Source organism: Tenrec ecaudatus, chromosome 2 (genome assembly GCF_050624435.1).
Source record: "Tenrec ecaudatus isolate mTenEca1 chromosome 2, mTenEca1.hap1, whole genome shotgun sequence".
NCBI classification, from domain to species: Eukaryota; Metazoa; Chordata; class Mammalia; order Afrosoricida; family Tenrecidae; genus Tenrec; species Tenrec ecaudatus.
Window position 1 is genome coordinate 71,093,770 of NC_134531.1, and position 16,443 is coordinate 71,110,212.

A 16,443-nucleotide genomic window follows, 5' to 3' on the forward strand; every position below is an offset into this window, starting at 1 on the left:
CATATCACAGCCTGATCAAATCCATTGGATGGAAGTTTCCTCAGGGCTGTGGCCTCATCAGTGGACGCTGTGGGAAAGCTTGCTTGCTTTTTACTAGAACTGGATCTTGCATCTAGCGTGTCATCAGACCTCCGGTTCTTTGGACTTGAGTCAACAGCCTGTCGTCTTGCACGCTGACCCTGAGAACCAGCAGCAGCCTGCCATCACCTGGATGCTTGCCTCTGGAGGCACAACCTGCTGCCTTCTTGCCAGTCTTGGGTTCATTAATCCCCCACAGTCATTCGAGTCAGGAGAAGCCTCCAGCCTCACATCTGACTCATGGACTTGGAACAAGGAGAGGAAAATACTTTTTTTAAGTAGTTAAAACTAAAATAGATAAATAAATAGGAGAAGAAATTCTAGTTCTGAATCCCAAACATAAGGGGGAACAAGGGAAATAATTGCATTTTAAAGCCCCTCCTTAGATATGTATAGTAGAATCACTTCAATCAGACCTCTACTGCCTTTAAACGGTGGAAAATTAGTTTTCCAAAGAGCCAATCCTTGAGTGGCACAGTATAGAGACATAGACCGGAGGAAGCGTATCACCACAACCCTCAAAGGGTAGCACACACAGTTTACACTCAGTTTCTAACCTAAAGGCTGACAGTCCGAGCCTACCCAGGGCACCGTGGAAGAAAAGCAATCCGCCCGGCCCCCAGCTTCCCGAGACTCGAGCCCAGAGCACCCTCTCAGACAGCTCTGCTATGTGACTGTGGAGTTGCCATGCGTGCAGATTGGCTTCCAGGCAATGGATTTCGATTCTCTGTTCCCTTCACCACCATCCATCCCCTTTCTAGCACACGCACACATGTGCAAGCACACACACATGCACGCATAGTTGACATCAACTAGCAAGTTGATTTTTTTATTAATGTTTCAATAAATACAGTTTTACTCACAGCACTATCAACTGAACAACCCAGTTACTCAGAAATCTCCGTTTGGGTTTTTAACAAAGAAAAAGACGTTTGAAATTATTTTTACGAAGCTGAAAGGCGAAAACCTCCCCAGCCAACTTTTTCTGGATTCAAAACAAAATAAATTTCTAAAAATTGTATTATTTGGAGGAGGTGCCAAGGCAGGCTGTGGGAGGAGCCATCTCCCGCCCCGCCCCTCTGCCTATTTAGGGCCCCGGGGGCGTGACCGCCGAGGAGCCACCCTGGGCCAACCTGGAGCCGCTACCCTGTAACCGCCCGAGGTCTCTTCTCTCCAGGGACGGTGAAGTCAGGCCAGGCCTCCTTTAACCCTCCTCCAGGATGAACCAAACGGACAAGGCTCTCAGTGGGAGCCAGCGCTCTCAGTCTTCTCCATGGGACGTCCATTCCATCAACCCCGCTCAGCTCGTGGCCAGGATCGAACCCTATGAAGGAAGGGAAAGGAGGGCATAACCGCCGTTAGGAGGACTCTCTGTTTGTCACTTTTGACCTCTTATGGGTGACGTTACTGCGGATAATAGAGTTGAATGTGAACGGAGGCATTGGAAACACACTGGAGAAGGAAGTCGTGCACTATGACTACTGCTCTTCGCATTTTGAGATATAGCTTGGCAGGTTTGGGATTTAAAGTTTTACTTCCTGCCTATGCTGTGTGTGTGCAGCCTGCGCCATCGGTGGGCGATGGCGCTGATGACTGCAGTGACCACTGCCTTTTTCTTAGCAAAAGCCCTCCTCCCAAAGCTTTTCTCAGGGGCGGGGGCTTTGGCTATGTGCCGCCCATCATTTCATTCATCCTCGCAGCTGCATCGAGACCTGGTTCCTGGGTTTCAAAGTGTTCCCTTAAGAAGCCGACGAAGAAAACAGCCTCCTGATAGTTCACGATGCCTCCGAGAGGGCAGCACTTCTACCTGGTGGTCTCTCTGATGGTCAGTTTTATTCCCATCCTGAGTCGGAAGCAGGATCTGATGAAGAAGCTGAAGAAAAGCAAGACCGTGAGAAGCCCCTTGATCTATGAGAGGCACCTTTTGCTCAATGTGAAAATCCCTCCTGGAAGTCTGCAGCTGGGGGGCTCTCTCAGGACAGTTGAAGGGGCGACATCCCCCTGCTGACTTGGTTGGACGACTCATGGAGAACTTATTTATGGTAATACCTCACAGGCGTTTAGTAGCCTGCCTGGGGCTCGTAAGATCGCTTGATGACCCCTTGAGTGTCCAGTGAGAATGAGTCTGATCTGTTCGTGGAATCGGTGCAGAAAAATCGTGTGCCATGCTCCTAATCCAAACATTTCTTCATATATCAACAGAACGTGTTTTCAGTAACTGAGGCACCTTTGTGTTCCGATTCACAGAATGGAATCTTAGTTTTAGGTCTCAGCCTTATTCTATATTTCTTCTTTTCACACCCTGTAGTTCCCTGTGTTTTAACTCATGCACTCTGTGTGCAGTTTTAAAACATTAATAAATCTGCCCTATGAAAATGGTTACTTTTTTCTGTTTTACCTCATGTAACTGACCTAAAGTGTTACAATTATAGATATTTCAAAGGGAACAAGAGGGACTGTGAATCAATGTAAGGTGTTACTTGACATTTTATACTATTTTATCACAAAACACTGTCTTTCTCTTCTTTTGGACCCACACTCTGAAACTGCTGTTTTTCCTTTGTGTTTGGCTAATTGTAATTAAAATGAACCAACTCATATTGTGAACATTTTTCCAAACATGGAAGCTTTGCAACATGCTTGTTCGTTTTCCTCATCTTTCATTCTGGCGGTCAGTAAAGACTTCGATGTGTAAAAAAAAGTGTATAATTCATCATCTGTCACCTCTCCTTCAATCAGATTCAAAGACTGAGTTAGCACCGAGACACGCGGCCACCAGGAATTCCATTTTCCATCTTCAAGAACATGTCAGCCTGATGAAGGACAACAACTCTGATTCGGTGCCACGGGCAGCTCTGACTTATCACTGTCACCGAAGGGGCTCTAGATGGAAGCCACTTCAGAACTCTCAAATTGCAAATAATTTCATGAGATGGAGAGGCCTCAGACTTCTGGGGTGTGTGTTTGTTTTTTATTGGGGGTTCACATCCTTCCATCCATTGTGTCAAGCACATCTGTACACTTGTTGACCTCATCATTCTCAAAACATTTGCTTTCTACTCGAGCCCTTGGTATCAGCGCCTCGTTTCTTCTCCTTCCCTCATTCCTGTAAATGACTCCCACAGACAAAGAGAAGCTTGAAATCAGTGTGCCAGCTTCTTCGTGAGCTTTTACTGTCACCACAGAGACAGGCTGCGAGTCAGGACCGAGGGCCAGCTAGGATTCCTAGAATGGTCACCAGACCTAACCCTATAGCAACAGGTTCTCATCCTGTGGGTTGCGACCCCTTTGGGGGGTCGACAATGACCCTTTCACAGGGGTCGCCCAATTCATAACAGTAGAAAAATTACAGTTATGAAATAGCAACAAAAATAATTTTGTGGTTGGGGGTCACCAGAACATATGAAAGGGTCCCTGGTAACAGGGAGTCTTGGATTTCTTATGAAGAGCAGGGTCCCAGGTGCTGGTCTGGTCAAACCTGCAGGAGCACTGAACCAGAGTTCTCATAGACTGAACCTCACTCACTGCCATCGAGCCATGCCCACGATCGTCACCCTATTACACTTACCGGTGTCATTAGAAAATAAGTCCCAAACCCCGATGTCCTTGTTTGGAATAAGGTCCTTCAAGATGTTAACAGCTAGGTTACCATGAGACCATTGCAGCACAGACCATGCCCTAGCCCCCTCTAACTGGGCTCCTTAAAAGAAAGGAGGACAGAGCCACCAGAGGTTTGCACTGGGAGGAGTATCTACAAGCCAAGGAATGCCTGAGGCAACCTTACACTCCCGGGATAAGAAAGCCGCTTCCCCTGGAGCAGGGATGGGGCATCCTTTGTCCTGCCAAGGGCATGTAGGGATTTAGAACATCATTCAGGGCCTTCCAAACCTTTCAACTTAAAAATTAGCCAGCTCTATTTGATCAAACGAGTCATTAACTCAGCCTTAATGTCACGGCAAGGAGCCCTGGTAGCTTAGTGGTTACGCACTGGGCTGCCAACCGCAAGGTCAGCAGTTCAAAACCACCAGCTGCTCTGTGGGAGAAAGACAGGGCTTTTCTAGGCCTGTAGGATTACGGTCTCAGAAACTCACAGAGGCAGTTCTACCCTGCCCTTTAGGGCCACTAAGAGCCGGCATCTACTCCGTGGCATGAGTCCTGGTGGTGTAGTGGGTTATACATCGGGCTGCTAACCACAAGGTCAGCAGTTTGAAACCACCAACCCGTTCATGGGAGAACGATTTGAGGCCTTCTACTCCCATAAAGAGTAATTGTCTTGGAAACCCACAGGGGCTGTTCTGCTCTGTCCAACAGGGTTGCTTATGAGTCAGAATCTACTCAGTGCCCATGAGGTTTTTTTATGGTTCAAATTTGCTCAGGAAGCCTCATGGCATTGCCTGCCAGTGTTGGCCAGCTAACGGAAAGGTCTGTAGCTCAAATCTACCATCCACTCCTCTGGAGAAAGATGAGGCTGTGTCCTCCTATAGAGAGAGATTGACAGCTTCAGCAACACTGGGTAATTGCAGTGGCTCTCAACCTTCCTCATGCCAGGACCCTTTCATACAGTTCCTCGTGTTGTGGTGACCCTCCCCCCCCCCAAACCATAACATTCGTTTCATTGCTACTTCACAACTGTAATTTTGCTACTATTAGGAATCTGGTGACCTGTGAAAGGGTCATTCAACCCCAAAGGGGTTCAGACCCACAGGTTAAGAACCGCTTCTGTATAGGGTCACTGGGAGCCAGAATCAACTCGATGGCAATGGATTTGGTTTGAGTTTCAGTCCAAGGTTGATCAAGGAGTTTCCAGGCAACACAGCTGCAGCCTGCAGCACCAACAGCATTAAGCTTTCGGGGTCGGTGTGTGGTCTTCTGCAAGGCCTTGCCCTCTGGTCAGCTTCCAATACTGCACACAAAAATAGAAAACTGACCTTGAAGAGAGACCTGCTAGCGGCCAGGATGTCCCATCAAAGGGAGGGAGGTCTTGGCACGGGGAGTCCCTCAGCACATGGCACCCCCAGCAGGTGGGGAAGCACGGACTGTCCGAGAAAGGACAGAGACGCTCGGTGGGCTGGGAGTCTCTACCACAGCACTGCTCCAGGGCTGCCGCAGCGGCACTCGGCACTCGGCATGGAGAAGAGCACGTCTGAGCAACAAGGAAGAAACATGACGGTTTTGTTTGTGTCTCACTCTGGCACTACCTGAAGCTGTGCCGCAGGCAGCCTGTCACAAGGGAAGAGGGGGACGAACGGGTGGTGCGGGCTGCTGCTCTTCGACAGTGTTCTGACTGGCTGCTAGCCCGTGGAAGGGGCAGACTCAGGAAGAGTTTTGCCCAGGTGACTAGTAACAAAATGGAGGCAGCACCTGTTAGGGCCCTGAAGAGAAGCGCCAAGTTGCCATGAATTGTTAGACGCTGAGAAGCTCTGAAAATCCTGCCCACAAGGGCAGCCTGGTTGTGAACAGAGCAGTCATATAACCGTCCTCCAGCAGCTTGTGCCAAATGCCGCAAAGCCTTCAGAAACAGCCGGCATCGCCCCAAAGAGAAGCCGGAAGTGACGACATGATCCCTCTGAAAGTGGGGTGTAAGAGCCAGCCATGTGGAGGGGGAGGGGGGTGGCTCTCGCCTCTCTTTAAAAACAAATCTGGACTCTCTCTCTCTCTCTCTCTCTCTCTCTCTCACACACACACACACACACACACACACACACATTCTCTCACTCACTCTCACTCTCTCTCCCACTCACTCACTCTCTCACTCACTCACTCTCTCACTCACTCTCCCACTCACTCTCACACTCTCTCACTCGCTCTCCCACTCACTCACTCCCTCACTCATTCACTCACTCTCTCACTCACTGTCTCACTCACTCTCTCGCTCTCCCACTCACTCTCACACTCTCTCTCATTCGCTCTCCCACTCACTCCCTCACTCATTCACTCACTCTCTCACTCACTGTCTCACTCACTCTCCCACTCACTCTCTCTCCCACTCACTCTCACTCTCACTCACTCCCTCACACTCCCACTCTCTCTCTCACTCACTCTCCCATTCACTCACTCTCTCACTCACTCACTCACTCACTCTCTCACTCACTCACTCACTCACTCTCTCACTCTCCCACTCTCTCTCACTCACTCTCCCACTTTCTCACTCTCTCTCACTCTCACTAACTCACTCACTCACCCACTCACTCACTCACTCACTCACTCACTCTCTCCCACTCACTCTCACTCACTGACTCACTCACTCAAAAAGAAACACCTGTCCTCACCTAGGCCTGCTCCTGCCTTGCTCATGCATGGCGTCGCGAGGCCAGAGGGCACGCTGATACACAGGCAACTGATTTGCCATTGTAACTGGGTGAGGCGGTACCCTCCAAGAGGCACATACAAAGATGGGATATGAGGAGGAGAGGCTGGAGAAAAAGAGACCCCTGGCAAGAGAACTAAAGCAGGCAGGCAGAGTGTTTAGACAGCAATACAGGTCTGAGCCCGGGCAGGAGAAGGGGGAGGCTAGAGAGCACATTCTAAACACCCATGCAATCCTCCAGGTGCTGCTGGGACGCATGTGTGGGGCCCGAGCTGCTCCGTCGACTCTGCCCCTTGCCCTTCCCTTCCTGGCAGTGCCACCATTTATAGAAACCAGTTTCTATGCCCATCAAAGACTCTCTGACTTCTATGGCCCGTCTGTGAGTATTCACGGGGCAGGCTGGTCCCAGGGAGATGGGAAGGGGCAGGTCTTTCCTCTCTTTGCTTCTGACTCTTCCCCGAGCTTCCCACGGAGAGAGAAAGCGTCTGCCTGGTCGGGCAGCCCTTCGCACCCCGAGGAGTGCCCTGCTGCTGGTTCTGAGTTAAGTGCCATGAGTCACTGTGCATGGCTTTGTCAGCCACCGTCTTGTAGCTCCCACAAAGTGACTGGCTGGGCCACACCCTTGCCAGGGAGTGGCTGACTGAATATGCCAATAGTAAACTAAATGGTGTAGTGCATGGTCCATCTGGGGTAGTGGTTGGCTTTGCCGTCATGCTTGGTTTATACAGGGGCAGTCCCGCCAAGGATCGGGGCTACCTAGCCATCAAGAAGAGCCTGGCAGAGAACACAGGTTTCAGAGCCCCAGGTCCCTGTGCTGAGAACCCGCTGGACCAGCAGAGAAAGCTGTCACACTGAAGATGGAGAGGCAGCTGCTCCGGTTTGCTGCCCCACAGAGAGGATTGATTGTCTTCAGGCAGAGGGCTACTAACGGAGATGGGATAAGCCCCAAACAAAACCAGACTATCTGCCTGTCTGAGATGTGGTCTATCTGTATGTGCAATGTGGACCCACGAAAACCAGTCGATCCTGACTCCTAGTTGACCCTATAGGGCAGGGAAGCACTGCCCCTGTGGGTTTCCAAGATGCTAACTCTTTATAGGAATGCAAAGCCTCATCCTTCTTCTCAAAGAGCAGCAAGTGGTTTCAAACCACTAACCTTTGGGTTAGCAGCCCAAGGCATAACCAACTCAACCGCCAGTGCTCCTGGCGTAAGCATGGCTACGGATACTCCACTGTTGCTATTTATCATTTACTTTGTACAAATAAATGTCGTGGCTTTCACTTTGCTACCACTGTGTGTGTGTGTGTTGTGTCGGGCTGGAGCACAGATAACCAAAGCACCCATAGACTGGTGGATGCCAATGGGTGCAAGCGTCTCCCGCCTACTGGTTTGAGGTGTAGCCTGTCTGCATGTGCAATGTAGACCCAGGAAAACCAAATCCATTGCCATAGGGTCTGCTCCGATTCACAGTGATCCTGATTGGGAGACTGGAAACCTTCTCAGGAACAGACAGCCTTGTCTCTCTCCCAAGGAGCAGCTGGTGGGTATCGACTGCCAACCTTGTGGTCAGCAGCTGCGTGTCTTGTCCATCACTGGGCCACCATGGCCCCTTTGCAATGCAGATGGAGAGAAACAAAACAAGGCAGCGCCTCCAAGGTTCTCAGAAGCCCAGCGGGAGAAACCACACCCACCGCAGGTTTTCAGCATCCAAAACAAAAGCACAACCTACTTCTATCAAGTCAATGCCAACTCATCTAGCAAAGGCACCCAAACTTAAAGGGGCCACTTTTTCGGGCGGGGGGAATTACTCAGTGCCTCCCCACCCCTCCCTAGCCATTAAAACCTTCTGGACCATAGTCCATGCTCCAGGATCAAGTGTTGTTGTGAGATGCCATTGGGTCCATCCCAATCCCTGCCTCTTCCCATGAGTCTTAGAGGGTAGGAGAAGTGGGACTGCCTTTCTGCAGATTGAACAGGCGTCCTCCTCACAGCCTCTCACTGCCCAAGCCAGAAGGCAAAACTGAACTAAAAATCAAGCTCACTGCCATTGAGATGGTGCCGACTCACCGCAGCCCTGGAGGACTGGGTAGAACTCGCTCGTTCCCCTGCCCAGAAGAGTGACTGGTGTTTCCAATTGCTGGCCTTGTGGTTAGCAGCCCAAGAAAGAGTAACCACTAAGCCACGAGTGCTCCTCCTACTGCCATCCAAGTTCAATGTCCTGCTTCCTCCCAGCTATCTGGTGTCAGCTCAAGTAGAACTTTGGAAAACGCCACTCTTCTTCCAAAATGGTTTGGTTTCACTCCCATGGACATTTCTACATTTTCACCCGTGATTATTATCTACCCTGATGGTTTTTAAAATGTATTATCTCTCCAGCAGATAAACAAATGGATGTTAAACATTGGAATTACTCGTCTCCAATAAACATTTGTAACTCAAGCAAACAAAAAACTCACTGCCATCGAGATGTTGCCAACTCAAAGCGACCCTGCAGGACAGGGTAAAACTGCACCCTGTGAGTTTCTGAGACTGTAACTCAGCGGTTCTCAACCTGTGGGTTGAGACCCCTTTGGGGGTCAAAGGACCCTTTCACAGGGTCGCCTGATTGATAGCAGTAGCAAAATTAGTTACGAAGTAGCAACAAAAGTAATTGTATCGTTGGGGGGGCGGGTCACTGCAACAAAGATGAACTATATGAAAGGGCTGCGGCATGAGGAAGGTTGAGCGCCACTACTGTAGCTCTTCAGAGGAGTAGAAAGATCTGTCTTTCTCCTGAGGAGCCGCTGGTAGTTTTGAACTAAAGACCTTGTGGTTAGCAGCCCGACTCATAACCAGCACGCCACCAGGACCGAAATACAGACTGCCATTCACTTCTGGGCAAGTTCGTTCTAACAGTGCGAGTTGTGCGTTGGTTTCTTGGAATGTGGGGTGCAAATCCACCCAGCAGCAAGCATATAATTGGTGGCTACATTTTCTGGTTAGCCGACTTGACCCATTTTCCCAAGCCTGCATTGGTGCCGGCTTGACTCTGGAACCTGGGAGGAGGAGGAGAAAAATGTCTTTTCTGCCCCAGGACAGGAAACCCCGCTGGGTAACATTCTGGGGTAAAATTGGCTACTCCCACCCCATCCTGGGTGTCTCCTCTCTCCTACAGATCTCTTACGTAGGCACCAGGGCGCTGGAGCCCCACTCAGGCAAGGACCCCTCCCACAGGCACAGCCCTCTGGCAGCGTCAGGACTGACCGTGCAATACCCCTGACTTTTAGATCACCTTGATTGGCATGCATGTGTGAATGACTAATTGACTCCACAACCTAGCTCTGATATTTCCATTTTAGCCAAGGGGCACTGGTTGATCCCCTCTTCCCACCTGTCTCCTAAAGGTGACCTGTTCACCAAGGGTAAAATGCAGGGCCGACTAAAATGAGGGGACCGGACCATGAGGGGTGGATTCCAAAGCCACAACCTTGGGCTCAAAGTTCCAAAGGCCCTGAGCGGGGCGTAAGACTGCGGTGAGTGCTGCTTAGTTACACTCGGGGACCCAGGGGTTGGATCAGTAGCGCAAAACAAAGGGGATGGAGGGTCCCGGACAATCCCTCTTCCCTTGGGAACACTCATTATCTCAGTATTCCAAGACGCATGCTCTCCAAATCCTGGAAGCATTGCTTTGGCCAGAATGTCTGTGGGTGGGTGAGTGGGGCAAAGGCATTGACAATTTAAAGGTCAACGATGGTTCAGTTCCAGGTCCCTGGTAGGTTGCAAATGGTTTTGTGCCCAGTTACTGAACAGGAGGTTGGCAGTCCCAGTCAGAAGAAAGAGCTGGTGGTCTATTCCTACAAAACAAACTTCTTGCCAGTTGGGTTTGGTCCCAGCTCTCAGTGACCCACCATTCGGGGCAGAGTAGAACTGCCCCATGGGAACTCCAAGGGTGCCATCTCATAGAAGCAGAATGCGGGTGGATCTTCAGCGTGGTGAGTTCCTAGCACACAACTGTCGGTTGGCAGCGGAGCGTGAACCCACTGTGCGATTGACATCTACTCTGACCACGCGGTAGTCACTCTGGGTCGGAACCAACTCTACAGCCACGAGTTGTACAAGTAAAAGCCTCAGAACAGAGGCAGTTCTGCTCTCACTTCACAGGCGCTGCTGGTCTGTTCCCACCAAGAGATTGGTGTGGTTTCTTTGATGGTTGCAGTGCTAGGCTATTTTCTGGGGAGGGGAGCCCCCCAAACCAAACTCGCTTCTATTGAGTCGGTATTGACCCATAGCCACCCTAAAAGACAATGTAGAAGTGCTTCTTGTTTCTGAGACTAATTATAGTCAGGAGTAGAAAACACTGTCTTTCTCCCAGGGAGCGACTGGCTGGTGGTTTCAAACTGCCAACCTTTAGGATTAGAGCCCAATGCATAACCGAGACATCACCAGGCCTCCTGGGGAGAGGAGAGCGACTAAGAAAACCTCTCTGTTCTTCTCAAACTCACTGTCAGCGAGTCACTGCTGACTCATAGTCACACACACACACACACACACACACACACACACAGTTTCGGAAACTGTAACTACAGGAAGAGAAAGCCCAGCGCTGCTTTCTCCCAAGGAGCTACTGGTGGTTTTGAACTGCCAACCATGAGGAGCGCAGCCCAACACGTAACGGTGACACCACCAGGGCCTCCATTTTTCTAGGCTATCCATTAAACACTCACAGCACCATCAGAGGAGTGGGTGTAAAGTCACTTGACATAGCAAAACAAACCATGGGATAGCACAAGGACAGGATTAGAACGATACTTGGCTGGAAGTTCCCACTGCCTTTTCCTCTACCACAGCCCCCCATCTTTGCAGAGATAAAGATTATGGTTACCAAGGAAACAGGACCAGGGAGACGGAAAGTTTGTCTCATTTGCTTGCCTCCAAACTCTTCAAGCAAGCTGGCTGCCAGCAGAGCTGGGTGAGCGAGGTTAGAGTCGATTTATAATTGACTTAGTCAAATTGCTTTTAATTCAGAGTCACGCCTCGTGTCCCTCCCCACCACCCCTCTGCCACCAAAAGGTGGGTCTTCCACCTGGTTGTCCAGTGCCTGACAAATAACAGGGCTTCAACGTTCATTGTCTACGATTAAACTCAAATACAGGACAGATGGCTTGTCTGAGTATGTGTCAGACAGGCAAAGCACTTAAGATTTGTGACAGGCGAGGCCAGGAATGAGCTGCTAAGTTTGTGTATGTATTCATCCATGTGCACTGTGGAAATGGCTGTGAACCTCAGGGCGGGGCGAGCGTTTTGGCCACGGTGTCCCTACATAAAGCGACTGCTCTCCTCTGGGCAAGCCAGGTGCCCTAAGCCCAACGCCAGGAACTCGAAGCCCATTTTTCTCAAGCTGTAGGTAGGTGTCGTGTACGTCTCATCTGACTCAGACATTCAGGACGCAGACAGCATCTTTTGGGAAGAAACCCAGCTTGTCCCAGACGCGCAACATTGGCTCTGGCCACATTTTGTACGAAGCTCTGTATTTGAAAGATTCCATTCTGTTGTCAGACAAGCAGTTGCCAATGACCATTTTACACACAGGACGGTCGACAGAGCAGTAGACTGTACAACCCAATGAAGAGTCGTCAAGTGTGACTACCATCACCCCAATTCATTTTGAAATTTCCCTCCAACCTTAACCCCAGAAACGCCTTTTCAAAGAGCAGGATGAGTCCGTTTGCTTCCTGACTCCTCGTCTCCGGGGAGTGGGGCTCACCAAGCACTCACACTCCTTCTCCAACTAAAAAAACTCACTGCCCTAGAGGCGATTCTGACTCGCAGTGACCCTGTAGAACTGCCTCTGTGGGTTTCCGAGACAGTCCCTCTTTGGGGAGTAGAAAGCCTCTTTCTCCCTTGGACCGGCTCATGGTTTCTAACCGGTCCTTGTGGTTAGAAGCCCAACACACAGCTGCTAGGGCCACCAAGACACTTTTTCATATCGCCTCCCAAGTCAAACTGTCCTGAACACAGCGATCCAGGCAGCCCTGGATTCCCAGCCAAGCTCAGCCCGTGACTCACCTTCGACCACATTCCTGAATCAAGAGGAAGCACTCAGAGGCTGTGCCTTGAGAGCCAGTCTCCCCCACCCTCTCGGACAAGTTATGCAATCTCCACGTGCAAAGGGGGTGTCAAGCGGCTGGCCGTCCTCCTAGCCTAGTACCACTAAGAGGATGGGTGGGGATGTTTGCTGTTCTTGTCAGGGGCCAGCCGGTGGTCGGTTCGCAACCATAGGGACCCTGTGCAAAACCAGGGTAAACTCTTTCATCTGTTTGATAATTCACCAGCTGCCGTTGAGTTGATTGCATGCAACACCACGTGCGTCTTTATAGGGATTTGTTTTAATGACTTGTCTTTCAGAAGCCGGTTGGTTACCAGGTCTTTCTCCTGAGGTGCCTCTGGGCACACTCGAACTGCCACCCTTCCTTCCCTTCAGCTGCCAAACACGTGACCTGTCTGCACTATCCAGGGACTGCTTGATTTTGACAGATCTTCTGATGGAAGAAGCCCAGAACCAAAACCAAATGCACTACCACGGAGTTGATGCTGTGGGTTTCCAAGACTGTAACTATTTAGCGGGAGTAGAAAGCCCAGTCTTTCTCCTGTGGAGCTGCTGGTGGTTTTGAACTGCTGACCCTAGACCATGTGGGTCGCAGGCTAATGCATAACGCGTATACCTCTGGGACTCCCGATGGAAGAAGTACCACAAATGCGAAGGATTACTTAAATAAAATGGCTTCAAAGCACATCCTTAGCACAACCCCCAGTCTGTTCCACTGCCACTGAGTCCATTCTGACGCATGGTGACTCTGCTGGACAGAGAGTAGAACTGTTCCCGAGGATTCCGGAGGCCATACATCTATCTCTTTGGGAGCAGACTGCCTCATCTTTGTCCCCCAGAGCAGCTGGTGGATTTGAAAGGTTGGAAGGTTATGGAGAGAGGGGGTGGTCTCCACCGAATGCCTCTGCTAAACAAATATTAGCTGCCATGACACCACAAAGTGGGGTTAAAGGAATCAGGAGCACATTAGACACCGATGGGGACAATCCAAAGCATACCATGCTCAAACCCAGGTCACCTAGACACAGGTGAAGGTCAACCTGGACACACATGCTCTAGGTACAAGCATTACACCATACGTGCACCTGAACTGAGCCACTCAAGATGGGCCAATGCCTTCCACCACACCTCCCACCCCAAGTGGGGATAGGGAGAGGAGGAGATGACTAGCAGAAACTGGGGGGCTGGCCTCTTTCAGGTCAGAGGGGGGGGCACTTCCTGTTTGCTTCCCCCGCATGCTTGAACCCTCTCCCTATTTCAGTTCCGCCGCTCCTCTTTGGTTCTGTGGGCTCCTCTACCTGGACTTTTCTGACGTGGCTTCCCGTGCTCGTCCAAAGAAGCCATTGTTGGTCACCAACTCTCCCGTGCCCCACCCCACCCCACCCCCGCCATGTGGCTTTGCACGTTCCAGGGACAGCAAAACTCCCCTTTCTCTCATAAAAGTTCCTTGGATTTACAAAAGTGCTTCTGCTATGGGAATTCTTTCAGTGTCAAGAAGCAAAAACCGGGGAAAACCAGCCCAGAAACCTAACAGATACAATCCATAGTCACTAACCTTGTGGTTAACAGCCCCAATGTCACTTCCCAGGTCGCCAGTCTCCCTTCTCTATTTTCCTTGGTGCTGTTAGGTTCCAACTCATCCCGACCTTGACCCTGAGCACAATGGAAGGAAACACGGTCCAGGGGTGCAAATGACTCACAACTGCTCTATTTGAATGCTTTGTCCCAGCCTATGGGTGGATCCCTCTCATCAGTGACCCTCTACTCTATCCAGCACGATGTCCTTCCCACGGAGTGGTTCTCCTGAAAATACGTTCAAAGTACATGAGATGGGCTCGCCTTCCTGGATTCTAAGGAGCATTCTGGTTCTACGTCTTCCAAGAGGGAGTGCTCTGCTCTCTGGCCGCCCACACTACTGTTAATACTCTTCGCCAACACCATAATTCAAATGCACCAATTCTGTGCCTTTACGGGAGTCATTGAGTAGCTGAGACTACGATTTAAAACAACCGTTGAACTCCCTGCTATAACTGGGTGGTTGCCTAAGATCTCTTGCCCTATTTTTTTCTCACTTAAAAAAACACAAACTCATCACTTTTTAAAATTTAATCATCTTATTGGGGGTTCATACAACTCTTATCACATTCCATATACCGTATATACTCGAGTATAAGCTGACCCAAATACCAGCGGAGGCACCTAATTTTACCACAAAAACTGCATAAAATGTGCTGAAAAACTCGGCTTATACTCGAGTATACATGGCATACATCCATTGTGTCAAGCACATTTGTTGCCATCATCATTCTCAAAACATTTGCTTTCTACTTGAGCCTTGGTGTCAGCTCATTTTACTCCCTCCCTCCCCTCATGAACCCTTGACCATTTATAAATTATTATTACTTTGTCATATCTTACACTATCCGACATCTCCCTTCACCCACTTTTCTGTTGTCCATCCCCCAGGAAGGAAGTTATATGTAGATCCTTGTAGTCGGTTCCCCCTTGTCATCCCACCCTCCCGGTATCACCACTCTCACCACTGGTCCTGGAGGGATCATCTGTCCTGGATTCTCTGTGACAAAACCATCATTGTTTTGGCCAACAGAGGGCCCAGTTAAAACTACTTCCCCTCCCACTCCCCCTGGCCCTAGTGGTGCTGCCCATTCAGTTTTGGATTGCGAACCACAAAGTGGAGGGCTCAAACCCACTGGCTGCTCCCTGGGAGAAAGATGAGGCTGTCCTGCTCCCATGAAGATATGCGACGTTGTAAACTTTTCATAGCGTCTGAGTCAGAATCAACTCAACCGCAGGGGGGTTGGGTGACGACCTAGTTATGGTCAACCAGCAAGAAATTATAGACTCCCAAGTGGGGTCTTTAGAAAAACGATTGCTGTCCTAAGAAGGACGTGTTTCAAATGGCAAATGCCTCTTCCCATGTATGTCTCTATCTTTGCTGTTTGGGGACTCTATCGCGACCACCTTAAATCATGAGGAGCAAGGCCCTCTGCCCAGGATGGCTAAGCAGAGACCCTGATGGTCTTTTAGGATGCTGTGCCAGTCCTGGGCTGCTGACCTCAAGACATTTCCACAGATCGGAAGCAGGCAAAGTAACACAGCCAGTTTCACATGATCTTTGCTATTATCTGAATGAACAGTAGGCATCTAAAAGGCCTTCTCTGTGCCGCAGTGGTTAAGTGTTCAGCTGTGAACCAAAAGGAAGGCTATTCAAACCCCCACTCCTCCCCAGAGGAGAAAGAGGAGGCAATCCACTTCTTTAGATTACAGCCTTGGAAGCCCTGTGGGTCAGCTTCACTCAGCCCTGTAGGGGCACTGAGAGTTGAAAGCAACTCCCCAGCAATGGATGGTAGGTTTTTTTTATGCTGACCTAAGAATCCCTGAATGCTGTTAAATCCTTGGAGTGGTTTGAGCCCCCCGGCAGCTCTGCAGGTGAAAGATGTGGCTAGTCTGTCTCTAGATTCACAGCCTTGGACACCCAGCGGGGCAGTTTTATTTACTGTCTTAGGGTACCCGTCAGTCGGACATAATGTTTTGGGGTGTTTTATCTATATATATATATTGAGACAGACACACAACCACCAGAGAACAGAAAGTTACCTCTGTGTAAATTATCCCCCAGCTTCTGAAGATGACCGAGCTTTTCTAAGAGTGGAAGCAGCCCATGTGTTGACCCTAACAGCATTCCCTCCTTCTCGATCCGTAATGTCAGCCAGATTTTCACGTGGAATTGGAGGACAAAGACACTTGTTCCCAAAGGCTTGGCTACGGACCAGCCTCGGCCAGTATGGAGCACGGTAAAAATGGAGGCATCTGCTCCGGCATCTTGTCAAAGTCCAAAGGCTGTAATTGCATTCTGCCGACGTGTGAGCTGTCCCAGAGTTCTCATTAGGTAGCGTTCACTCGTTTGGCTCCACATCGCTCTGCTTGTTCAAACACTGGGGGGCTCTGGGC

General features: G+C 50.1%; 1 pseudogene; it reads left to right on the top strand.

Annotated features, from left to right (window-relative positions):
• Window positions 1-1,298: 1,298 nt before the first annotated feature.
• On the top strand, window positions 1,299-1,992 carry LOC142440014 (STARD3 N-terminal-like protein; annotated as a pseudogene).
• The last annotated feature ends 14,451 nt before the right edge of the window (window positions 1,993-16,443 follow it).